This window comes from Dermacentor albipictus, chromosome 1 (assembly GCF_038994185.2).
Source record: "Dermacentor albipictus isolate Rhodes 1998 colony chromosome 1, USDA_Dalb.pri_finalv2, whole genome shotgun sequence".
Lineage (NCBI taxonomy): Eukaryota > Metazoa > Arthropoda > Arachnida > Ixodida > Ixodidae > Dermacentor > Dermacentor albipictus.
This window is the reverse complement of record NC_091821.1, coordinates 190,433,529-190,459,533: the sequence shown is the minus strand read 5'-3', so window position 1 is coordinate 190,459,533 and position 26,005 is coordinate 190,433,529. Positions and strand designations below refer to the sequence as shown.

Here is a 26,005-nt window from a genome sequence, read left to right as displayed (position 1 = left end):
GAAGTATTGGAACGGTGTCCACTACCCAATCGGAGCATGCCATTAGTGTGAATGCGGCAGTCCTTGCGTGAAAGACGATGTCATCAGCGTGCGATTTTTGCTCGTCACCTGCAATAATAGGGAGAAAAGGTTATAGGCACAGCACAGCTAGTTGTACCAGTTGGTTCAGCATTACCAGAAAATGCGGGAAATGATGCCTCTAGCACTCATTGGCACATCGCTAAGCATCTTTCTTCTGTGGGAAACGATGACCACAGGCGATCTATGGTGCTCACTGAAATCATGCAAGCAGTGGATGCAGTACATTGAGCACTTGTAAGTCGCTTCGAGCTGACAGTGCGCGCAGCTTAGTAAATATAATGTGAAGAGCATTGACTAGTGACTGCAGTATGACGGCGACCTGCTGGTCTTCCTCTTGCAGTTTTTGGGGATCAGCTAAGGATTTCGACGCTGGCGTTGCGCCTTGCAAATCCGAGGTTGAACGATGCTTTGGAAGTGCAGGTCAACAATCAGCAGTTTCGCTCTCCGCAGCTTTCTTAGGCTTGTATTATTTGTCCATCGAGTAAGGTCTGCTCAATGTGGGTGGTAAAGGAGGCAGTGATGAAGGAAGTGGCACTCACATCATAGGTGCCGTAAGGGTCCTTGAGAATCGTCAGCGTCGTTTTTAAATTGTGTCGGCAACTTCTCGCTACGACGATTGTGCCCTAGCCATCTGCTTCAATATGGGCATTTTTTTTTCATGAATAAGGGGGCATTCCTTTCACGAGGCATCATGGGGCCCGCAACAGTAAAGCCACTTGAGAGTGGTGGCTTTGCAGCAGTCAGTGCTATGAGGCTTGGAGCCAAGGGTGCACGCCGTCCCATTCGCGCACGCACTACTCACGTGTCCAAGCTTCATGCATTTCGTGCACTACAGTGATCTTGGTATCAATAAACAGATCATATGCCGAAATTGGCCTAACGAGACATGTGACGGAAGCTATTCACAGTTGAAAATTATCTTCACACAACGTGTCTTGCCGATGCGAGAAATGTGAGGACCAATTTGTAGCTCAATCTGTAGCTGGCTTAATAACTATTGGCAAATTTGCGTTTGAAATGGCCTCGTCGATGTCGTAGATGACGCCAGTGTTGACCTCCTTGCCGGGTGGAACATGGGATCAGATTTGCATACCACCGAGTTTAGTGACCTGGCATAAGGTCTCTAACGCGGCCGCGTTTTAAACATCTATTTCGAGATAGAGAGAGAGAGCGCGACACAGAGGAAAAGGTAACGATGTTAACCAAAAACGTTCCAGGTTGGCTACACAACGCTTGGGGAGGGGGGGGGGGGAGAATGTATAAGCAGGGAAAGACAAGAGGAACAAAAGAATAAATAGTCAGTCACTCTGAACACACTCGCAGAGGAATGTTCGCTGACAATCACAGGCGTTCGTACAGGCCAGTCGCCTTCAAGAAGTGCAATACGCGTTTTGTGGCCTAGTGCATTCAAGAATGCTTAGGCGAAGGACCCAGGACATTTTCGTCCAATAGTGATCTGTCATCCAAGCGACTGAGTCTAGGGGCGCTGTAACACAAAGCTATTCCAATCTGTTTCTATTCCATTTTGTCACTAGCACTCCACGATAGGTCAAAAATATTTCAGGCCATCCCACGCCTGTTTGTCATGCGACATCACGAAAACTGAGAAGACACCCCCTTTAATATTACGTGTGCACACTAATTATGTATGATTACTGAACAAAAGAAAAATAATTTATTCCGATTCTATGCCCTTTCCGCCATTTTTGGTCAACATTTTTCGGGCTGTGCCCGCTCCTCCTGTCTGTCACGCCATGTCATAAAACCGTGAAAACTTATCACAGAAAATTGACCTGCACGCACTGAAGAATCATTATTACGCCGACCAAAACAGCTTCTTTTTCTGGAATAGCCAGATACTGCCCCGTTCCAAAAGGAATAAAAGATGGCTGCCAGCCGATCGCTTTGGCACTGCGTACTCTGAGCTGCCGGATAGAATGAATTTCTCTGCGTGAAATAAATAGTTCTTAGTGGCAGTATAACGTTGTCGAGCCCTTTCGGCATGTGTATCACATCACTCTGCCGAGTCTTCTTCGGTGAGGAGCCTTTTTAGCGGCATTTTAAACCTTCGGTTGCACGCCACCGCGATTTTCGACCAGCCTCCGCAAGCTAAGTAAGGGAAAGCGGGTCGATCGCAGCCGCCGGCACCACCCTCTTCAAGCGGTTAAATATTTTCAGCGCGCTGGCTCGGCCCCATCGAAATATTCTTCACTATAGCGTGCTTCTCGCCTCGTATCAACCAATTAGATAAGAAAAATTGCTCAATGTAGGCAATACTATTCGCTTTGAAAGCAAAAAAAAAAATTTGACTCCCTTTAAACGACGAGTGCGTTTGATTGGGCTTTTCATACAACGCTGCGGGTTACCTTCCGATGCTTGCATCGCTGGTTACGTAAATATGACGTCAGGAGATTGGAATAAAAATAGATTGGAATATTTTGACGTTATAGGGCACCTGTATAATGTCAAATCATTCCATTCTGATTTTATTTCAATCTCCTAACGTCAAATTTACGTAGCCGCCGACGAAAGCACCAGGGCGCGGCCCGCAGAGATGTTTCAACAGCCCAATCAAACGGCTTCCTCGTTTATAGGAGGTCACTTTTGTTTACATTGAAATCAAATGGTACTTCCTAAATTAGAAGATTTTTCTTATCTAATTGGCTGACAAGAGGTGAAGAGCGCGCAGAAATAGAGACTGTTTCAGTGGGTCCGTGCCAGCACAGTGAAAGTAGACAACCGTATGAGGAGGGCGGGGACGGCGTCAGCGATTGGTACGCCTTCTCTGGCTTAGCTTGCGGAGGCTGGTCGAAAATCGCGGTGGCGTGCAACCAAAGGTTAAAAATGCCGCTAAAAAGGCTCCTCACCGATAATAATAATAATATTTGGGGTTTTACGTGCCAAAACCACTTTCTGATTATGAGGCACGCCGTAGTGGAGGACTCCGGAAATTTCGACCACCCGGGGTTCTTTAACGTGCACCTAAATCTAAGCACACGGGTGTTTTCGCATTTCGCCCCCATCGAAATGCGGCCGCCGTGGCCGGGATTCGATCCCGCGATCTCGTGCTCAGCAGCCCAACACCATAGCCACTGAGCAACCACGGCGGGTGCTCCTCACCGAAGACGACTTGGCAGAGTAATGTGATACACATGCCGAAAGGGCCCGACAACGTTATACTGCCACGCAAAAAGTTCTATTATACGCAAATAAACCCATGCCCCAGGCAGGTTCGAGTAGCCAGTGACTGAGCATTTCGGCGGCAGCCATGTTTTATTCCTTTCGGAACGGGGCAGCCTGCGGCTATTCGGAAAAAATAGTTTTGTTCGGCATATTATTTCATTTTTAAGGAGCACACGTCACTTTGACGCAGTGAGTTATTGCGGTTTTGTGACATTGCGTGAAAGGCAGGTCAAGTGGGTGCAGCCCGAAAACTTTTGCCCAATATAGCAGGGGCTTATTCGCAAAAAGGCGTCGAATCAGAAATAACTATTTTGTTTTTGTTTGGTCCGATCATGCATAATCAGTGTGTACACGTCATATCAAATGGCGAGCTATCGCGCTTTTTGTTACGTCTTTTGACTGAGAGACGAAGTGGGGGTGGCCCGAAAATTTTTTGACCGATTGTGTAGGCCTGATTGCAGAATCGGAATAGAAAAGTTTTTAATAGCTTTAGGTTATAGCGCCCCTGCAGCCCTAGCTTGCAGAGCGCATCGTTTATCCTCGAAGGATGGGCAGCGGCGCAGGTTCCCATTGTCTCGTTGCACCTGTAAAAATTCCACCTCAAACTGTTGGCCATTCCTATTAGGAATGAATAGGTATTCGTAAATGTGACGCTCAAGAACATGCGACACAATAAAGTAGTTTTACGACGGGAGAGTCCGGGTGGCAGGCGAAGTCGCAAGTTAAGGTGGAGAGAATACAAGCGCGAGTTGGTCAAACTCGGCGAATTTCATTCTAGAAGTGGGATTTTTTTTTTCAATTCTCTTACATTCACGCTCATAATATAAATATTGTCTTTCATGTAATTGTTCAGCAAAGTGGGAATGTGGCACTGAAGTCACTGTGTCGCATAGTTGGTGCGGTAAGCGTGTAGTTTCCCATATTCTAGTTACCGTGTGCTGTAATCAGTATGAGGTTGAAGTATGAAGTATGAGGTTGAATCAGTATGAAGTGGGAAGTGGGAAGAGTGATTGAAGTTGAAGTACAGCATACGTTCTCGAGAGTGGTATAGGTACCCGCTATTTCTGATGAGCCGACCACGTAGCTTCATCTGCACTGTCATTGCCGACAATTCCACAGTGGCTCGGCAACCATTGAAATAGAATGTCGTGTCCTTTCTCGGCTGCTTGGTAATGACTATGCCTTACTTAGTATACTAGCTGGTCGTGTAACCGATAACGTAAGGCAAACTGCAAAGTTTGTAGTGCTGTTTTCAATCACAGAAAATGGCCCAGCGATTTGGTAGTTGCTGGAGCACATAACTAGCACATAAAAGAGCCGCAAGTTTTGCTGCTGGCCACGTCGTAATGTGACAAAATTTAAATTGCAAAGAGACGACGTCTGATGGAACAACCACTGCTTAAGTAGAGCTGTTGGCATTGGTGGAACCGTCTGTGTACATGTGCAGGGGGTTCTTATAGGACTTGTTCAGAAGGAGCAGAGACTGTTTCAAAGCTATCATTGACAAGTCCGCGTACTTAACAATCCCAGGAACTGAGGCACATGTAAGGTTACCGGAGATATCACAATGCAGATGTTGAGCGTTTCGCAAACTTGAAGCCATATTGTAATGAGTTATGGGTATTTAGTCACAATATTAGAGTGAAGCCTGTGTTCTCCGCACTTGGAAACAGGATAAATGGTGGGATGGTAGCCGTGAGAGGTGTTAGATGTTCACTCTTAACAGTTCAACGGTGACATGAGTGGTGACAGGGTGCTCTTGTGCAATGACAGTTGTTGCCATTGTCGAACAACGTCTTGGGAGGTTCAGACATGTCCTAAGTGATTCGGATCGTACGCTCTGTAGTGCACGAATATTGGTCTTGGATGTGTTGGGCAAGACAAGAAGACTGTTGCACGAATCCAAGAAAACGTTCTGCCTATGGCTGTAACATGGAGTGCATGGATGGTCTCCACAAGTTTCCAATTACAATTTTAAACATATTAGGATTAGAAGTTAATTTTCATGTAGGAGATACGGGGACTCCAGGTGAGATCACGATCGACAATAACCCTAAGAACCCGTGAGTATTCTCATACGTGAGTCAGTGGCCCTCAATGCACACCGGGTACAGACCGTTTTTTCGTAGGCGCCGCCATATTGTGAGCGCAGTGGCGCCGCCTATGAGCAGCGCCATACTGGCTTGGGTGAAAGCGGTCTTTCGCATGGCAGGTATACGCTCGGCGGCAGGTTCTGGCGTTTGTTTTCGCCGTCGTGCGGCCTGTTTAGTATGACGTGCGTCTTCTACGTGGTAAACGGTTCTGTGAGACGTGCTGAAGTGGTTTAAGGCGTCATGGCCGGAATTTCTGCTGGCGTTGAGGTGGACGGAACACGCAGCGTGATGTGTGCGCGCATATTCGAGTCTACAATCAGCCTCGGAGATGAATTGTGTATTTCTGAACGTTCCAGTCACTAATGTGACCTTATTGCAGCGTTATCTTCTATTTCTAAGCTGCGGTTTAGGAGCCATGAAACATACGCGACGATCGTAACAGCGTGAGTGTGGGTACCGTTCTGCTACGATAGGAGCTCTGATGTTGTACTTTGACAAGCGTTCAAACTGTTCGCTGCAGGTTACATTGCGTGACTACTTGGTTCGATGGATGAGGTTTCCGCCCCTGAATAAAATAGTTTTGGCAAGTGATAGCAGCATACCTTACAGTCTGAATTACGCTTGTCCAGCAAAGGGACTGTTTACGAACTGCGCGAGCGTCCTAAGCAGTGGTAGGTGCTGGATTACATATATCTTTTTTCTGTATACCACATGGTCCAAGCATACCGCATCAGCGGTTATATATTTATAAACATTGTGCGGCGTGACTATGCGAGGCCCTGTTGCGGCGTTAGCCCGTTTTCTCTTGCTTTTTCTAGAAAGAGGATGATAACCGAATTTCTTTTTCGGTTGTGTTCGTTCCGTTCTCTATACGACGCACTCACATGCATTACGGAAATTTTGTCCTCAAAAATAGGCATCGCATTCTTTTTATGCGATCCTTCATATATTATGGCTGTATGCAGGCCAAAAAGGCAATGCCGAAGCGCACAGCTTACATATGTACCGTGCTGGACACCAACCGCAGTGATCGCTGTGTTGAGCAGCGCCATCGGCCTCATGCAGGAGGGATAGCGTAGACATGTGGTAATTTCAAGCCTACTAGACTTGAAATGCGCGAGAACGATGCCGGTGCATCACAAATATTTGATTGCGCCTGCCGCTTAGACGTTTCGTGGTTGCCTTAGGTTGGCCGTGCACAAGCATGCGCTCTTATGCTTTATGTTTTACTCCCTACGCCAAGCGATCAGACAGTGAGCAGATTTACCATTTCATGCTGCTAATACAGACACCGGTTTTCTTTGTTGAATTAAAACCGATATAAGCAAAATAGTTCACAACACATACACACACCGCGGCTGACAATGTGCGTACACCGCGGCTGATAAAACGCGTCACATTTTCGCGCCCCTAAAAGATATTTCCGCCTATTGTAGTTACCGATGCACCGAAAGGCTTCCCTGACGACCTTGTATGAACGGACACGGCGTAAATTTCACAGAGTACGATCTAAAACATCAAGAAATTGTTCCGCAGCACGCGACAGCAATACTTTCAAGCAGCGTCGCGCCGGATCGCCCAAGCCAGAGAGGAGGAAAGGCTCTCCGCGTGCCCTATCCTCCTCGCCCGATGAAACGGTCTATAACAATCGGTTTGCGCGTAAGTGCCAATGATGTACATTTTTCAGTAGATATCGTCAGACCTTGCCGGCGAAGGTATGTCAAAGTCAGGGTCGGCACTAGATGTATTCTTGTGCGTACCTGTGGCGGTGTCACGCAGGACGACCAGATGCAGATATCATCAGCGTAGAGCGAGACATTAGCGCTTGATGGTAGCGTTTCGGCAAGCCCCACTAGCACGAGGCTGAAAAGACTCTGGCTGAACATTTCGCCTTGTGAGACAGCATGACTTTTGTCACGCCATCTTCTGTAAGAACGAACATACATCTCTTTGAGAGATAGGTCCTAACTTATCCAAAGATATTACATCCTAGTTCTACAGGCTCAAGAGCTTAGAGAACGGCTTCGTGGGTAGCATTGTCGTAGGCAACTTTTACGTCTAGAAACAGTGCAACAGAGAGACGCTTCACAGATATTTATTGTTGCACGGTTGTGCCAAGATCAATACCTCTGTCAAAACCAGCCGAAACACGACACGTCAAAAACCAGCCATAGCATCATAGTAGGTGACATAATATTCTAGGCACCATTCTATACGTGTCAGCAGCATCAACCATGTCCATGACCTTGCTGATACAACTCACAAGTGCAATCCGCCGGTAAGGTGTAAGCTCCAGCGGAGATTTTCCAGGCTTCAGTAGAGGCTCCAGGCAGCTACACTTCCCATCGCCTGTGGCTATGATGTAATACCAAGAATAATTGAAGGTATCCGGAAGACAGAATTGTGATCTTTGACCTAGGTGGCTTAAGGCTGCGTAGGTCACCACGTCGGGACCTAGTTATGACCACCGCCTACACGTAGCCAAAGCCACTTGAAGTTCTTCCACAGAGAAAAGCACTCCCATACTTTGATTTCACGCGACGGGAACATCATGTAGCGATTGGTCGACTAGCAAAACTACATCGCCAGCATCCTTAGGACAATAATTACACAGGAGGGCGTATTTCAGCAGCTCTTGAATTTAGATGCAAAAAAAGCGTATGGACCAGATGACATAGCGGCCCAGTTTCTTCAAAGATATGCTGAATGGGCGTCGCGTTACTTGACCCTCATATTTCAAAAATCATTGCAAACTCATTCTGTACCCCAAGATTGGCGCAGTGCAATAGTTGTTCCGGTGTTTAAAGGCGGCAATCGAACAATAGTGAATAATTACCGGCCTATATCTCTTACATCCATTTCTTGTAAACTTTTGGAACACATAATAGATAAGCATATCATTCGCCATTTAGAAAATAATTGTTTACTTTACCCATACCAGTATGGCTTCAGAACAGGCCTTTCCACTACCACACAACTCGTAGAGACAATTCATGATATCGCAGTGGCGATTGATGCCAGAGAGCAGATTGACGTAATCGCCATAGATTTTGCCAAGGCTTCTGACAAGGTGCCACACAAGAAGCTGATTTACAAACTGGAAATAACCGGCCTTAATGCCACTATAATAAAATGGATTAAAACATACTTAACGAATCGCAACCAGGTGGTCAGAATGGATGGTCCTGTCTCCGGCTCACTGGCAGTACTCTCGGGAGTCCCGCAGGGATCTGTCCTGGGACCGCATTTATTTTTTGTGTATATTAATGACATTTCTGCTTTGATGGAACCAGATGTACATCTTAGACTGTTCGCGGATGACTGTTCATTTTATTCTACAGTAGGAAACACGGCAGACCAACTTAAGCTTAATAACTGTCTAAAGGCGTTAAGCGGATGGTGCAACAAATGGAGTATGAAAATAAATTATTCTAAATCAACATATACAGATATTACCACACAAAAACGGGGCCGTCTTTTGTTGCCATATACTATTGGTGACAAGTGTCTGATGAATACAAGTCAGTTTAAATACCTGGGAATAACGATAACAGAATACTTATCGTGGAGTATACATATAAATAATCTTTGTTCAAAAGCATACGGGAGGTTATTTTTCTTGCGAAAGACATTGGAGGGTGCTACATGCGATGTACGACTCGCCGCATACAAAACTGTTGTAAGGCCACTTCTTGAGTACGTGTCAGAGGTATGGAGCCCTCATCAAGGTTATTTGAAGAAACAACAAGAGAAAATTCAGAGGTACGCGGTGCGCTTCATATGCTCCCGATATCGGAGGACTGATTCATTCACAGAAATGCTCCGTTTTTCTAAACTGGACCTGCTAGAAACGCGTAGACAAAAACGTCGATTGAAATTATTATTCCAAATACTCCAAGGTCAAATAAATATTAGTAAGGAAACATACATACTGGCACCTGACAAACGGAGCTCCAGAATTAACCATAACCGATCTATGCAAGCTTATACCACTCACACTAATACATTCAGGCACTCCTTCTTCCCCGACGTGATTGAAATGTGGAACAAGTTACTTATGTGTGTAGTGGAACATACTGATCTGTCCCAATTTGCACATGTTCTTTTCTTTTATATTTTTTTTCATAACTCTCTATGTAAGGACCCTCGCAAGGGGGTTGACAGTATTGTTAAATAATAATAAATAAATAATAATCAGCAACATCAAGCTCTGGATGGCTTTGCTGTAAGGCCAGTGCAGTGAAGGGACGACGCTGTCGTGAAAACGAGCGAAAAACCTAAAGGGTTCTTCATACAGGGGATAATGACTTGGGAGGGTCCAGTGATTCGCAGAATGGCTTCCATCATTGGTCCTGAAGTTTATTCAGCTGACGCTGAACTTTCTTCTGAATACCTTGGGCTTCCCCGAGATCATATATCGACTTGATGTGCCTACACCGCCTCTCGACGCGCCAACGGATCGCCCGAAGGCTCTCCAATTCTTCGTCGCAATCTGTGTGTCTTATAGATGCTGTAAAGGTACGCGTAGAAGCCTGCAGCGTTTGTGCGACTTTGTCTACAAAGGACTTGGGAGGTTCATGTCTACGCTTGGCCTTGACCTAAATACGATATGCTTGCCGGTATGCGAGCCCAAGTGAGAGAGAACTATCAAGGCCTATAATAGTCATGTACGTAGGGATATGCTCGCTGCCGTGAGTTTCAATATCTGAGAACCAGTCAACTTTGCCATTTAAACTCTGCGAGACTAATGTCAAGTCCGAGCAGCTGATGTAAGTGAATCTTCGGAGATAAATCGAGCTGCCATGGTTCCAAACTCTCAGTCAATGTACGGAAGCCAGGTGAACTAGACTCGAGCCTCTGATTTGCTCTGATTCTTCCCCAGTGTGGATGATGAGCGTTAAAGTCGCCCATGATTACCCAAGAACCAGAAGTTGTTGTGAGTATATCTTTCAGTCTGTCTATCACACTGACGTAAAGGAGACATACAGGCACATATCAGTGTAAATGACACATTTGTTTTGCAATACGGATAGACAAGTACTGATTGTCGCCGTGAGGCTGCACTATTTGGTGAACATACGTGATCTCCTTGGGAATATACAAAATAACTTGACTGCGTTGAATGCATGATGAAAAAACAAATGATTCATAACCCGCCAGTCGCACTTTCTTTGAAAAATTAGCTTCACAAAAATTGATAATGGCGAAATTGTTTGAAAAAAAGTCGCAGTTTCGCCAGAAAGGCGAAGCATTGATTGCAATAGCAAATTAGTAGACAGCTTTACGAAATAAAGATAGTAGTTTTATCTGCCGTATAAACGTGTAAAAACATTCGATTCACTTACTAACTAAATAACAAGCATGGTGCCACGCACGCATAAGCTAACAGGAACACATCGCATTTGTTGACCGCGGAAACTCGCTGTCAAAACGCTGGAATAAGGAAGCGCAGCGGAAGCAGCGAGCGAATTGACCTTCGTGCTGCCTCTCGCTTCAATGCAAATGAAGCGGCGAAAACACAGCGCACGGCGGAGATCGATTCCAAGATAGGGCCCGCGAAGCCACGTGCAGCCGTGCGATACGCAGCAGCCGCCAGAGTAGAACGCCCTCCCCCCTCTCCCGCCCCTCCGTTCCCCGGGGATTTGCGTGCGTTCTCCTCGCATTCCTCCCTTGCGCGCGCGATATTCGGCTCAGCCTCGTCGGCTCGTCGGCTCATCCTCGGACGGTTTCACTCGCACATAGAGCACACGGCGCGCGGCAACGCTGTTATCACCCTTGTACTTTCTACGGAACATCACAACGACGGCGACAGCGAAGCCAATGGCAGAAATGCGCCGGGAGTGTCCATACAATTGATATCGCAATAAAACAAAGTGCCGAAATTCTGACATCCGTGAATGCAGATCTCTGGTGTTCTATTCAATAGGGAAGCGCATTTCACTTCCTCCCGGAAAGGCGGTTGTCGATGGCAGGCAATCATCAAATTCTTACATACGTGACAGCATACCTCTGGCGTTCTATTGAATTATAGATGGGCAATTGACCTGCTTCCAGAATGGCCGAAGTGGTTGTGGAAGGCTATCCTTCATGTTACTGTAGGCCTGAAATTCTGATATCCGTGACAGCAGACCCCTGGCATTCTTTTGAAGTATGGAAGCGCGCTTGACTTGCTTCCGTAAAGGCCGGAGTGGTTGCCGATGGCAAGTAATCATGTTACTTTAGGCCCGAAATCCTCAGATCCTTGACTTCAGATCTCTGACGTTCTATTGAAGTATGGAAGTGCACTTGACTAGCTTCCGGAAAGGCTTGAGTGATTGTGGATGGCAAGCCATCCTGTTACTGCAGGCCTGGAAGTACTGCTCTAGGGTGTCCAGGGCTTGCAGTGCGCCTGTGTTGGCACAGGTGTTGGCAGGTGTTGGCAGAATATTCAGGAGTGGGTGGATATAACACTCAACAGCGACATCAGTACGGCAACGGCCGCGACGTCACTACAGCAAGTAGCACTTGGCGGTAGTCGATACTGTCGCTCCACGGAGACGGAGAAGTGTACTTGTGGTAGTGCAGGCCAAGGAGCGTCAGCAGCTCTTTTCTGAGCCTCAGCGTTTTTCTGACAATCTAGATGTAGCCTATTTGGCGCTGGGGCTGGTGGCGCCCGCGTAAAGGGGCACACTGGAGGTTAAACAACACCTTGTTCTTTCTAGTGAGCGCGCCATCAACGGGAACGTCGTCTTTTAACAGTCGTTATCGCTTCCTTCTATGACGTTATCCTTCACCATTTGGCTCCGCTTCTTCTTTATTTGTGGTCAGTTGTTTCATGAGGCATCATGATTTCCATTTCAGTATCTACATTTCAGGATAGTCGCGTTGTAAGACATTACTGTATGGGGTTCGGTGCAGCGGGGGAAGCTGGCTTGTTGTTACATACGCCACTCACGTGACCCTTTCTCAAACGCTTGTGGCATTGAAAAGGCATCGGAACATTGGCTCCAATGGCGTGGCAAAATTACCAGCCTTCACAAGTGAAGGAAGACAGTCGCCCTTGAATATTACCTTGATGCAATGGGAGTTGTAAAGTCGGCAAACTTGTAATATGGCCGTAGCATCAGTGGCTGGCTTGACCAGGACATGAAGATGCTTGTGGTATTCAGACACTTGTGGCATTAAAGATTCCTCGGAATATAGGCTCGAACGAAGACGAAAAGGACCCACTTTCACATTTGAAGGAAGACAGTCACCCTTGAAGATCACCTTAACGCAATTGAAGTTCCAATGTAGGCAAACTTCCGATATCTCTGTAGGGTCAGTAGCTGGCTGGACCAAGAACAGGAAAGTCAGCAAGTGGAATGTAAATGTCGACATCATACATGAGGTTCCTTGCCGTGTGTCGGTCCTGCGGGATGTAAGCGCAGTCTTTGATGTCCCCAAGCTCCATAAAAGTTCGCAAAAGCATGCAGTGTGGCAGGGTGGTCGATGTCCATGGCCTGAACGTTCTTCCGGGGATTGAATCAAATATCCTCTATCTCATTCGGCACGAGTTTCGAGTCATGCCGAAATGATTTGCCGATTCACGCTCCTCAGGTTGTCCGATGAATTAATGGGAACAAACAGTATAATATGGCACGGAGGACCACAACTACTCTTCATGGTGGCCGTACTTGCTGGTGAAGACGCACTGGGGATCCTCCTCTTCGCTTTACGCTTTATCATAAGGACGAAACTGTCATAGCTGGCATCGCTACTCGCCGTGTACAGTTCAGTGCTGTCGGTGCCATCATCCCGGCTGCTCCGTTTCCTTGAGGTTGACGTCGAAGGCAATGCCGTTTAGGGCTACGTACAACGGGGTCAGGATATATCATCACATGCAGGAGACCCATGATACCCAAAATACACTAAAGAATGCAAGAACTCAGAAGGCCGAATGAGAGGCGTCCTACAGAACAAAGATGTGGTCTTCCCCACCGATGGCGAAGATATTCCTTCGAGTGTTTACACTGATGTATCTTACTTAGTTAGGCATCAGCGCCTCGAAATGCATAGATACGCTTTGCCTGTTGAGTTGTCTGATGTTGCTGGTGGCGAGTACAGGCACGAAAAGGATGGCGAATTGCTGATGGGTTCGTGTCGCCCTTGCATTGGACGCATTCGAACGGGACGAGACGCTTAGCATTCTTCTCTTCACCCTGCGATTCAGCATAATCTGTCGTCGGGTTGTTTCAAAGTTGTCGTCAGGTGGTTTCCTTACAGTCAACGCAGTAGATCATGGTGTCGTCGGTGTCAGCGCTGCTGTCTTAGCCGTTTCGCTTCCTGAAGGCGGACGCCGTGGACGCTTCTGTGTCAGAAAGGCGTGCGTTGGGCTGGCCTTCCACGGGAAACAGGCTGGTGACGGTCGCCTGCAGCGAAATCTGAAAAAAAGCAAAGTAATCGGGGGCTTGAACAAACGTTAATCATCTATGGGTAACTCCTAACAGGATTTACTAACCTGAATTGAGACATTATACACGTGCAGCTTCACATGCGTTAGCCAAGGCAGATTCTGTCATTAAACTCCTCAATACACTTATTTGACAGCTCAATTAACTAGAGGCCTGCACTACATCAATTACACCATGCCAGGGTAGACCCACCTATAAACCACGTCCATTCGCAAGTTTTGTAACAGGCGCTGGTGCACGTTAAGGAACACAGAAATAAAGAGCTCACACTGAGTACTCAATTCTTACCGTACATCGTTAGCATTGCTGAGATTGAGAAAGCTAACTGACTGGTGATAGAAGCGTTCTCGGGCACCCCGAAAATGAAAGCACCGTAAGATGGTAATGTTACTAAAATAGCCATTTGCGTCCATTCTTGATCGTTTTGTAACCAGTTGAGACCACTTTAGTTGTGTTAGCTTGAACCATTGTTTTGTGTAATAGACACTTAGGCGCAGTAAGTAGCAGCGACGGCTTTCAACCTAAACAGCTCTCACCAATAACAACCTTCGATTCGGTTTCCTTCTTCCTCCCTCTTACTATATCTCTGTTTGACGACTAAGGTCCGATCAAGAAATAAATTAAGAACCTTGAGGATAACACTTCGTAAAAGAACTTGGAATACAAGTAAGCGAAAACAAATTTGCGCAGTGTCGATTAACGAGCCTAATACCATGCGTTACACGTGTTAACAAGTGGCGCCAGCAGGGCTAGTATGAACACGTTCTTTTCTTTGTCTCTCCCGCAGCCGGAGTGAAACAAGTTGGTTCCTCCGTGGTGCCTCGCTCAGCCAAAAATCAATCTCACAATACCTGACATCACGAAAAAGGCTGATCTATCATCACCAGCCCTCAAACAGCTCACGCTACTATTTCTGTACGAGAACTACCGTGATTCTACACATATCTACACTGATGGATCTATCTTGCCAAACAGCTCCGCGGCGGCAATCGTGATACCAGCGACAGTCACAACAATCAAATTTAAGACGACTAACGCGACAACGTCGACGGCAGCAGAGCTCGCAGCGATCTATAGTGCCCTTATTACATAGGTAATGAACAGCCACACAAGTGGACGATATTCTGTGATTCTAAGGCGGCAGTGCAGTCTCTACTATCACCTTTACGACGCGGACCACACGAACAGCTAATATTTCACATTACAGAGACATTACATCATTTAAGTGATGCAGGCCATAAAATAACTTTCCAATGGCTTCCAAGTCACTGCGGGATTATCGGCAATGAACGGGCCGATAAAGCTGCCCGTTCAGCCCATACGGAGGAGCACCACGCACCAATTCCACTTCCAGAACTGACGCAGCACGGTAGCTCCACCTGCTTGCTCGGCAGTATACCATGTCATATTGGAATGACCCCCTTTTAAGAAATACGCGACTGTACTCACTTGATCCAACATTAAGACTTCGAGCGCCATCACAGCTTCGCCGTGGAGACCCCACGCTTTTGCATCGACTGTGGCTGGGCGTTGCCTTTACCAAAGCCTATGCATTCCGCATAGGGATGACCGACACCCCAACTGTGACCACTGCGGCTATGAAGGATCAATTGGACATATTTTGTGCGATTGCCCGCAGTATGGTCTACAAAGGGAATGCCTTCGCCACGAACTTGACCAACTGGACGACCAACCGCTATCCGAAAAAAGAATTCTACAACATCGACGGGAGCTCACGTCACAGAAGAAGTCCGTGCAAGCGCTATTGCGCTTTTTTGCGATCTACCGGCCTTTGCGAACGCCTTTAACTGGAACGCCTTTTGTGTGTGTCTCCATTAGTGTGCGTGTTTCTTTTTTTTTCTTTTTTTTGCGTTTTCCTCTCTGTCATTTTTTTAACCCCTATCCCCCATCCCCAGTGCAGAGCAGGAAACCGGAGAATCATATCTGGTTAACCTCCCTGCCTTTCCTCTTCATTCTCTCTCTCTCTCTCTCTGTCTCTCTCTCGCCTTCAGAGATCAATCGTTTCAAGTTTTCTCGCACTTTGTCCTACATTCAGATAATTCATAGTTTTCTCGGTTGCAGGGCCAAAAGGGCCAAAAATCTCCGAAGAGAAGTCGCGCAATGTCGTCGATGACTTGGGCACCACCGAAACGACGCCGCAACTGGCCCCTGATTCGTTACTTCAGCATTTCTTCCGAGGGTCACGCTACGCGCACTGCTGCGCACAATGCTCGAGCGCCTTTCCGGCACAACAGAATCAGCCTATTGTCATTCCCAGTCTTTATCGTGCGGGCAAGCAGTTGAGAGTCTGATCTAAACACAAAATAACATGCGAAAACAGTGCCGGAAAGCCCCGTACACTCCCCCAGTCTGCCGTATAACTTGGCGGGAATCCATGCAAGTGAACCTATCACCAGCGATATCGCGCGTCTTCATAGGCGATTAATGCTCTCAACAATACGTCATTACAGCAGTTCCGCAAAGTGCGTGAATACGGTGTTGCGACAGTTGTTTGCTGCGTTCCCTCATTACACTTCGAGTATTGACTAATTGTCGGTAATGTCTCGTACGGCTTATTAGCGCCGTCCTGCAGTTCTCGATCTTCCGAACGACATGTACCATCATTATGTTAGCTTCGTAGCAACTGGGGCGGGATATGATCTCCCGTCTATAGGTGGCATAGGACAGGACCGACTCATTTCGCTCCGAAACTTTCTCGAAGCAGATGAGCACTCGGGGTCGGCTACGCGCACCTTCATGCCCTACATCACCGGAGTGAGAATAAAGGAACATCTGCCGAACAGAGAGAGAAGGGCCGCCAATGATGTGGATCCATCAGGAAATATTGGAGATCGTAAGTACCACTGATTGTTCCTTCCACTCTTGCACACGCCTTCCATAAGTACAAATAGAATTCGCTGCGAACTTATCCAAGGCGACCAGTGACTATGTGCATTATCTTAACCAGGACAGCTGTCTGCTTGCATGACGTCTTTTGTGCACCAAGAACAGCGGTTGTCATCATCATCAAATGTCCTCCACAATCCCGCCTTGCAGAGTATTCGATTGGGAGGATAAGAGTACCTCTTACAGCCCGGAAAGTGCTCTCGCGGAGGCTGGCAAGAGCACTTTTCGGGGAAAAGTGAGGAGGGAGGAAGGGCGATGGTCGCAGTCTTTTTTTGTGTGTGGACTTGTGACACCGCGAGGAAACAAATTGCGCTTGTTGTAACGTTGACGAAGGACTAGAGACTGTCTTAGCAGCTGTTTTTCTATCTGGATACAGAGTTCATTGGTTTTTTTTTGTGTCTGTGTGCTGATTGCAGTGGCCAAACGTTAGGCTATGTAGGGCCTCTTGAACTCGGACGGTATATATAGTATGTCTTTAGCCAACACTCGAAACAAACTGTGTCCAACGTTATTGCTGTAGAATAATCAGCAGAAGTGACGTCTCCTTATTGCTCTTCCGCGCCAAAAGGAGCATTCTAGAAGAGCACTTCCTTTCATTTCGCACAGGTTATCTCGCATAACCTTACAGTGTGGAGAAACTAAAAGGGCGCTGGCCCAATCCACATATGTGTTAAACTGGTAGCTTAAAAAACAATAGAGGTGGTTTTATAGTAGAAGCGCCAAACGCCTTTGGTAAAGAAATAGTGTCGTCGCCAGTCACACTATTATACATATATGGATACACCGTATGCAAGAAACCACGGCATAAAGTCGATCCTCGTCTTATATACCGATCATTTTTTCCGGACTACACCGTTTCTTCTTTTCATTTTGGTTAGAAGTAACATAGGGAAGAGGGTAGACCTATATTCCAGTTCTTAGTATAAATATATTAAGAACTAGAATATAGGTCTACCCCCAAACTTTAATTATATATATACATTGATGTCATAAGAAGCCATCAAACAAAGACAGCAAGGACAACACAGGCGGAATAACTTGTACTTAATAACTGAAATAAAGAACGGATAAATTCATAGAAATAAAAGTGGATGAAAAATCAACTTGTCGCAGGTGGGGAACGATCCCACGTCTTCGCTATACGCGTGCGATGCTTTACCAATTGAGCTACCGCGGCCCCGTTTTGGCAGTAGTTCAGTTACTGTAAGACTGAAAGAAAAGCAGCTTTCATCTTTGGCGATCGCGTTTACGTGACGGACATAGCAAACACACCTGATGGCTGGCCTTTCTTTCAGAGGCTTGCATACACCTATTAAGGATACACTAATTCAGTGTTGTTTTTTTTCGTTAGGTTGCGTTAGATTTTCCAGACGTCATTGCTCGGATATCACTACATCATAAGTAGGCACCTCTTAGGTATCAAGACAAGCACGAAGCCCGTCTAACTCTGGATAGAAGCCATAACCATGAAAAGCAAGCATGCGCTGCAGTGATATTCCTTTTTAAGGTGACAACGACCGCTTTACAAATCTTTAACATGACCATTGCGTGTCTTCTGTGCAATGTGCGCACGTAAAGGGCCGCAAATACAGGTCGGTTGTCGCCTATGTATAAGTTTGAAGTTTGCGCTTCGCACCGGGTCTCTGAAGTATATGAAGTATATATTAGTGCACACTCTTTTATAATGGAGAGTTATGAAATGGGGAAACAATATTTGGGGGCCCCAAAAAGCTTTGCGAACGCTGGATACGCAGGATATGCGAGCTTGAGAAGGGTTTTGTCACTACCTATTTGCGTCTTGCGCTTGCGGCGCCACTACGGCTAGGAAGCGAAGCTACGATAAATAATAATGTAAAAGACGACATAGGCATTGCATTCGGTGTATGTTTTTCAGTTCTTAATAAAAACTGTGAGTGTTAGTACATTACCAGTGGACAATTTATTGTGTTTAATTATGTGTGGGTATCTTATTAACCGCCATCAGCCAAAGCAACTCATCTTCGGTTGTGCAGTCGTAAACATCCCCATTTAGGTCTGTACGAGCTCTCGAATCGGCAACTGATCTGAAAGACAGCTTCAATTTAATGCTGAATCTCTATCATATGCATGAGACAAGAGAAAGCGATCGCCTACATCAGCATTTGTTTCTTACGACCGTCACTAGTTGCACAGAAAACAGATCAGAGCCCATATTCACAAGGACTTCTTACGCTAGAATTGTTCTTAAGAAAAAATTCTAGCCAATCCTGATGCTGGACATATTATTAGCCAACGTAGGCGAGCGATGGAAAAAAGAGCTAACGAACGGAAAACTTTGTGATAACGGACCCAGATTGGGTCCTACGCGAAAGCCGTCGCTTTGGTAGGTGCTGTCCTGACAATTGCCTCAAAGCTTGTGGGCCAAGCATGGGGCGCCACACACAATATATATATATATATATATATATATATATATATATATATATATATATATATATATAACACACAACACATGTACGCGAAGCCATCAGCCATCTCGGCTCGCCCATATCCTGGCACCCGCAGCAGCCGCAGCCGAACTAGAAAAGAGGCGCGCACTCGATTACGTGACTTCCAGCACTGGGTGCGCGGGAAAACAGCGCGCCTCACGTCGCCATCCTTTTCCGCTCGCCCTCGCATGCTTTCTCTCGCACCTGCAGCATACGTCCAGTGGGCCGTTCATTATCCTCACATTTATTCGGGGCAACACGGCGGCTGCAAAATTTTCATAATATCATTATAATTGCTATCGCACTTAAACGTCAACAAAAGCACCAGGTAGTCCATCCATACCCGCTATATACAAAATGTTTCAGCCAACACTTTCAAATTTTTTGAAAATTGCCTGTGGCATAGAGCGCAATTCTAGGCCATGAGTTGGTCTACTCGAAGAGGCTGATATTACGTGCCCAAGAAATTGAAATGCTTAGTCAACTAATTCATAAAAAATCACTAGTTGAGTTTTTAACTAATATCGCAATTTACAAATTCTAGCTGTTGAGATTGCAAGGCAAACCCACTTGAAAGGATTTGTGTGGATGACACCGTTTACGAGTATGCACCGTCAACCTTGCGGTAAAAAATGCCCTGTCATCCCACTCACTTTCTCAACAAAACATCGTTGTATGCACTGAAGCGCAAAAGTAACTGGAACGCCAATGCATTTTTCTCCAAAGCTCGAGAATTAATATCTCGAAAGTGGTGTCATCCTGAGAACTCGCTCCAAGTGGATCCGCCTTGCGAACTCCCCTTGTGTATACCAGGCTCTAGCGCGGACGATGTCGACGAGGTCGACTTGAAACGGTCCATTTAAACCTCGACCTTATTCTGAAGAGTCGAAAGGTGAATTCTTTGTTACTTCACGAGAGCGTGCCCCCTGAACATGTGCCAGGGCATCGTGATGAGCTGTGCGTCCAGAAGAGAAATTGCTTTTATTAAGGCTGATATTATGCAAATAATGCACTTGAATGTGCAAGGGTTTAACAGTTCGTTGCCGTAAGCAGAACTGATTAGTATAGTCCAAGCTGTAATTTCCGATGTGACGTGCTTGCAAGAAACTAAAATGAATTTATTTTCTTTATAACGTCCTTGCATTCAAATGCCTGTTTAATCAGGATTGCGATTTTTTTTCTTTTCCACCATTTAGTTTCAGAGGAGTAGGTATGATTTTAATCGTACCCTTTCGAGAGATAATTACGTCTTTTACGTCTCGTCTAGCCCTATTCATCACTGGGTGCACATAATGTGCACAGAGCTAAATTCGTCTCGGCGTGGCAACGTGGTCCGCAGGCTCGACCACGCTTACGTCCCACGTTCTTTTGTGCCTTTGTCTCCCGTTTAAACGCTCTGCACTTTCCGCCGTCTTCCGTGTGGTCTTCCGTCTTCCGTGATAACCGGTCTGTTATCCTCAAGCTGTGCCTCTCATTTTCCGTCTTGTGAATGGTGTATGTCAGCGTCAGGGTATTGCGCTCTATACGCGCGTCACTTGTTAGATCTAGACCGGACGACCAAGGCGCACTTGAAACGCATACGCACTTATACTCTTTCATTAACGAGCGCGCACTGCATCGCCGTGCTTCTGGAGAACTAGCTGCAACAACAGCAAATCTCCGCATCGCGCCGATCTCCCATCTCGACACGAGCTTGGCGGCGCTTCAACGCTTTCAGCGCCTGTTCGCTGCCTCTTCTTTAGCAGCGGCCGCGGGTTGGTGTGGGCATAACCCCTATGCTTAATCAGATTCATTACGGTACGCAAAGTACTCGTTTTTAGGCCAGCAGGAGCCGTGGACTCCGCAACTGTGAGGCGGCACCTGCTGCTGCGCTTCGTGTGCGTGATAGGCTCATGTCGCATATTGAGGCAATGGCGTGTTTGGCCATGTAAGCCAACGTGGATATCACCTCACCTTTTATGCTTAGAGAGCTGCCTCAGGTCCCTTCTCAAGCTGCCGAATCTGCACGCTTCTCCGTCACCTGAAAAAGTGAAGGTGGCGTTGCGCTCCATGAAGCATGGCTCGGCCCTCGGGCCGAATGTGTTGCCTATTGAGCTTTCACCTAGCTGCCATTTTGGAATGAAATTGGGGTTTCCTTTACCTCGATTATCCGCAGGTGCTTTCTAGATAACGTTTTCCCAGTCAGCTTTTGAAATGACGGCATTGTGCTTATGCCGAAGTGGCGAATTGATTACAAGATTTTGTTGGTCAGTATCGTTCGGCGCTTGGGGGTCTTGATGAGCTTCTTTCTTCACCGTCATCAGGCTTGTGCTCTTTGACAACGCATGACACCATAGCTCATATGCTGTCAGAGTCTGCCCGTGGTCTCCTGGTCACGTTGAACCGTGAAAGGGCATACGACCGAGCAGAATACGCGTACATATTTTGTGTCCTGATAATGTTTGGCTTTCCTCAACCTTTTGCGAAACGACTGAGGAAGGTCTACACTAACATACACAGCACCTTGTTCACTGAGGCCGGCAAAGCGCCCTCTTTGCCATTACTCGATGGGTTCCCCTGGAACCTTCACCATTCGTCCGTAGTCCTGAGCCATATTTTAATGCTTTATTTCAAGGGTTATTACCCGCCGTGGTTGCTCAGTGGCTATGGTGTTGGGTTGCTGAGCACGAGGTCGTGGGATCGAATCGCGGCCACGGCAGCCCTATTTCGATGGGGGTGAAATGTGAAAACACTCGTGTACTTAGATTTAAGTGCACGTTAAGGAACCCCAGGTGGTCGAAATTTCCGCAGTCCTCCACTACGGCGTGCCTTATAATCAGAAAGTAGTTTTTGCACGTTAAACCCCATAATTTATTTCAAGGGTTATTCATGCGTGCGAGGCCTTCAGCTCCCTGGCAGCAATGCTGCGAAAGTGAAAACTCCCACAACCGACACTACATTGTACTTCGCACTTGAGGATAGCCTATCACGCTGCCTTCGCCTCTCCATTGAGTATGGTCTCATATTGGACAAACCTCCTACTATTCCAAAATGAAGCTATTTGTTCATTACCTTACGAAACTGTAGACTGAGGCATCCTTTATATATACAACTAGGCGCATCTCATCGTATATTAGCTTTTGTAATCATTATGGCATTTCTTACTCCGTGTGGTTAGATGCGCCCGAAGATATAAAGCCGAATATTTAATATTCGCGGGAATTTGACCTTCCACTTCTTGAGCGGAGAAATTCGCGCAGTCCATCTTTCGCGGCACTACTTAGTATCTCTATAACGAAGTTCAACCACCTACCTACCTATCTACCTACCGACCTGAAGATTAAAGGCCTAACCAAATCCGTCCCATCCAATTTTAAACAAAAACTGGAATGTCCTGTATTTAAATCACTTATGGTAGATGCATGCCACGAAGGCTTTTCGTCCACACTAGAAATTCAGATCACCAAGGCTATGCAGGATGCTATGCGTTCATTTCGGCCATTGGAGAAATACACAGATTTTTATGCGGAAATACAGAGCATCCGTGCGATCCGCCGGTGATCGGAGGGACGGTACAGAGGGACTAAATCGGTTTACAACCTTAGAGAGGCCAGACGTCTTCACAAGAAAATTCAACGTCGTCTTGCAGTGCTGCGAAATCAACGCTGGAAATCCTTTTGTGAGTCTCTCGATCCGCGTAAACCTCTGTCAGTTGTCTGGAGAACAGTCCGCGGACTTCGAACAGCTCCTCAACAGCGCCGGCCATTTAAATCTCTAGCCCTCCACCAAGGACTCCTAGAAGTCAACGTAGCCGAAGATTACTGCGCAAGGATCGCGTGTCCGGCGTTCACCCATTCACCTTGGGCACCTATTCCTATTATTGTACCCCCTTGCTCCTGAGAACCTCGTATGGACGCTTCTTTCTCCCTCGAAGGACTGGAGGCCGCATTGCTGGCTGCAGACGATCTTCGTCACCAGGACCCGATGACATCACATACTCTGCGCTTTAAACCTTGGTCAAGAGGCCAGAGATGCACTTCTTGGCCTATACAACGCATCATGGCGTGACAGTCTGATCCCTACCACGTGGAAATCCAGTAGCCTTATCCCACTCCTCAAGTCTGGCAAGTCTCCACTGGAATTGTCATCTTACCATCCGATATCACTGGCCAGCTGTGTGGGCAGCAAGGTAATGGAGAGCATAATCCTTACACGGTTAGAATGGTACTTGGAATTTTACAACGTCTATCTAGAGGTAATGGCTAGCTTTCGACGCGGACGCTCGTCAATAGATAGCGTTATTGACCTTGTAACATATGTACAGCACCAGAAACATCTAAAGCGAATCACTGCGGCCTTATTCCTTGATGTTAAAGGTGCATACGACAATGTCCATCATCATGCGATTCTGGACGCCTTAGAAGCTGGAGGGATTGGTGGACACGCCTTTCGCTGGATACGCAGCTATTTGAATGAAATATATTTCTTTATTTTGACTGAAGATTGACCAACGCCGTCTAGCTATACCAGTCGTGGTGTACCGCAAGGCGGAGTACACAGCCCAACCCTGTTCGACCAGGTGCTCATTGGTCTCGCCGACTCATTACAGTAAACCGTTCAGTCTCCGTATATGCAGATGACATTTGCATATGGGCTTCAGGAGTGACACGTCTACAAGTCCACGCACGACTTCAGAAGGCTTCAACGGCCGTGTCAACACACCTAAGTAGGCAAGGCCTAGAGCTTTCTCCTGAGAAATGTGCACTCGTTGCCGTTACTCGCAAAGCGATGGCCCCGTATGCTTTGCGGATTAATGACCAAACTGTACGATACAGACGAACGCACCGCTTTCTTGGCGTCATCATTGATAAGGACTTGTCTTGGAGTCCTCACGTCTCGTACACGACAAAGTGTTTGGCCGCCATCGTGTACCTTCTTGCATATCTCGGCGGGAAGTCGTGGGGCGCAACAGTATCATCAATGTTGCAACTATATAAAGCATTGTTTTTGGGCTTCCTGCGGTACAGCTTACCTGTTTTAGGAAATACTTGCGCTACAAATATCCGCAAAACTTCAGAGTGTGCAAGCACAAGCACACAGAACTTGTCTCGGTCTCCACAAAACTACGTAATCGATTGCGACAGTGGCCATTGCCGGAGACACTCCTTTGACAGTCTATATAAATACAAATATCCTGAGAGATCATATCCGACACCTGTCTCGGATTCCCTCACACCATCTTACTTGCTTGCCAGCAAAGAGGCCACATTCAACTTTTGCCAAAAGTGTTGTAAGACATCAGTCCTACTTGCCATCAGAATTTACGCCAGCTACACGATTATCAGATCCATTGTGGTGTCTGCACCAGCCGCAAGTGCAAATGACAATTCCAGGAATCAGAAAGAAAGCTGGAGCGCCGTTGCAAGCTTTGAAACAAGCAACTTTAATACATATTCACAACGTACACAGATTTTGGCAGCATGTCTACACAGATGGTTCGGTAAAACTCAACAGCTCAGCTGCTGCAGTCATCATCACGGCAAAATCTGAAGAAATAAAATTAAAAACTTCGGGTGTGACCACATCAACGGGTGCTGAACTTGCGGCACTCCGTGCTGCCCTTGATTTCATTAATCAGGAACCACCACAACAATGGACAGTCTTTAGTGACTCCAAGGCAGCCCTTCAGTGCATACAAAGCACAATGCGCCACGGACTCAATGAACAACTAGCCTCAGAAATTCTACACATGTATCATCGCAGCCATGACCAGGGACACAACATAATCTTTAAGGGCTTCCAGGACATTGCAGCATCAGCGGGAGTGACCACGCCGATGAAGCCGCCCGATCTGCGCATGAAAGTGGTCAACGTGTTTTGATTCCGCTTTCGCGAACAGACGCTGCGGCTGGGCTGCGATTGATGTCTCATGAATGTACTTTGCCCCTGTGGGACTCGAACGTTTTCATTATGTGTCGCTTGCATTCATTGTCTCCGGATATCCGGATGCATCTATCACCTGGATTACCAGGATGTGAACAGGCCATGCTGTACCGTCTGTGGCTAGGCATTGTATTTACAAACTCATATGCCTTCCTTATTGGAATGGTCAACAACTCCACTTGCGACACATGCAGCAGCGATGAGACACTCGCACACATTATCTGCGTCTGCCCATGATATAGCGCCTAGAGACAAGTGATGTGCAGAGTACTGGAGCAGTTGGACAATCGTCCACTATCAGAACTCAAAGATTTAGGCCAGTACTCCCACAGAACATCCACGCTAAAGGCCCTACTCGCTTTATTAAGTTTCCTGCGGTTTGCGGGGCTTCACGACAGACTGTAAGAACGCCGCTGCCTACCGCTTTGTAGTGTACGCGGTTTGGTCGTGCTGGTCTCTATTTCTTTCTATCTCCCCCTTCTGCTCTATTTCTCTTTTTATCCCCCTTCACCCTACCCCCGTGCAGTGTAGCCAACCGGAACTGCCTCTGGTTAACCTCCCTGCATTTCTATGCATCCTTTTCTCTCTCTCTCTCTCAACCCCCATTACGCATTTCGTCATCTGTTCAGTCACTCCACTGTTCCATTTTCTGGTCACGTTATCTTTCCTGCTGTGTCTAGTGCAAGGTGACAAACTCCACGCGCGAGTTCTCGCGAGGTCTCGCGTGAGTTCTAACCGGGCATTCATCTTCGGCAGTTGCTGCCAAACGTGCGTCTCAACAAAGGCCCCCAGTCACTAACGTTCCAGATGTTCTATGCAACTGCCGTGGCATCTTATCACTGTGTGCAGCTGAGCTGTCCCAGAGTAGACGTGATTTCTAGTCCCATCACTGACACGACAGTGGCCTTACTGCTCCCAC

At 46.8% G+C, this 26,005-nt stretch overlaps 1 long non-coding RNA gene across 2 annotated transcripts in view; it reads left to right on the top strand.

Annotated features, from left to right (window-relative positions):
* Nucleotides 1-26,005, top strand: part of LOC135897981 (uncharacterized) — a 72,158-nt gene that overhangs the window by 13,945 nt on the left and 32,208 nt on the right. Inside the window, exon 2 of one of the 2 annotated variants that reach the window (XR_010563224.1) lies at nucleotides 16,515-16,643. This is a non-coding gene — a long non-coding RNA (uncharacterized lncRNA). Of the gene's footprint in view, nucleotides 1-16,463; nucleotides 16,644-26,005 lie in introns of both variants that reach the window. The other variant, XR_010563225.2, reaches the window with a different exon arrangement.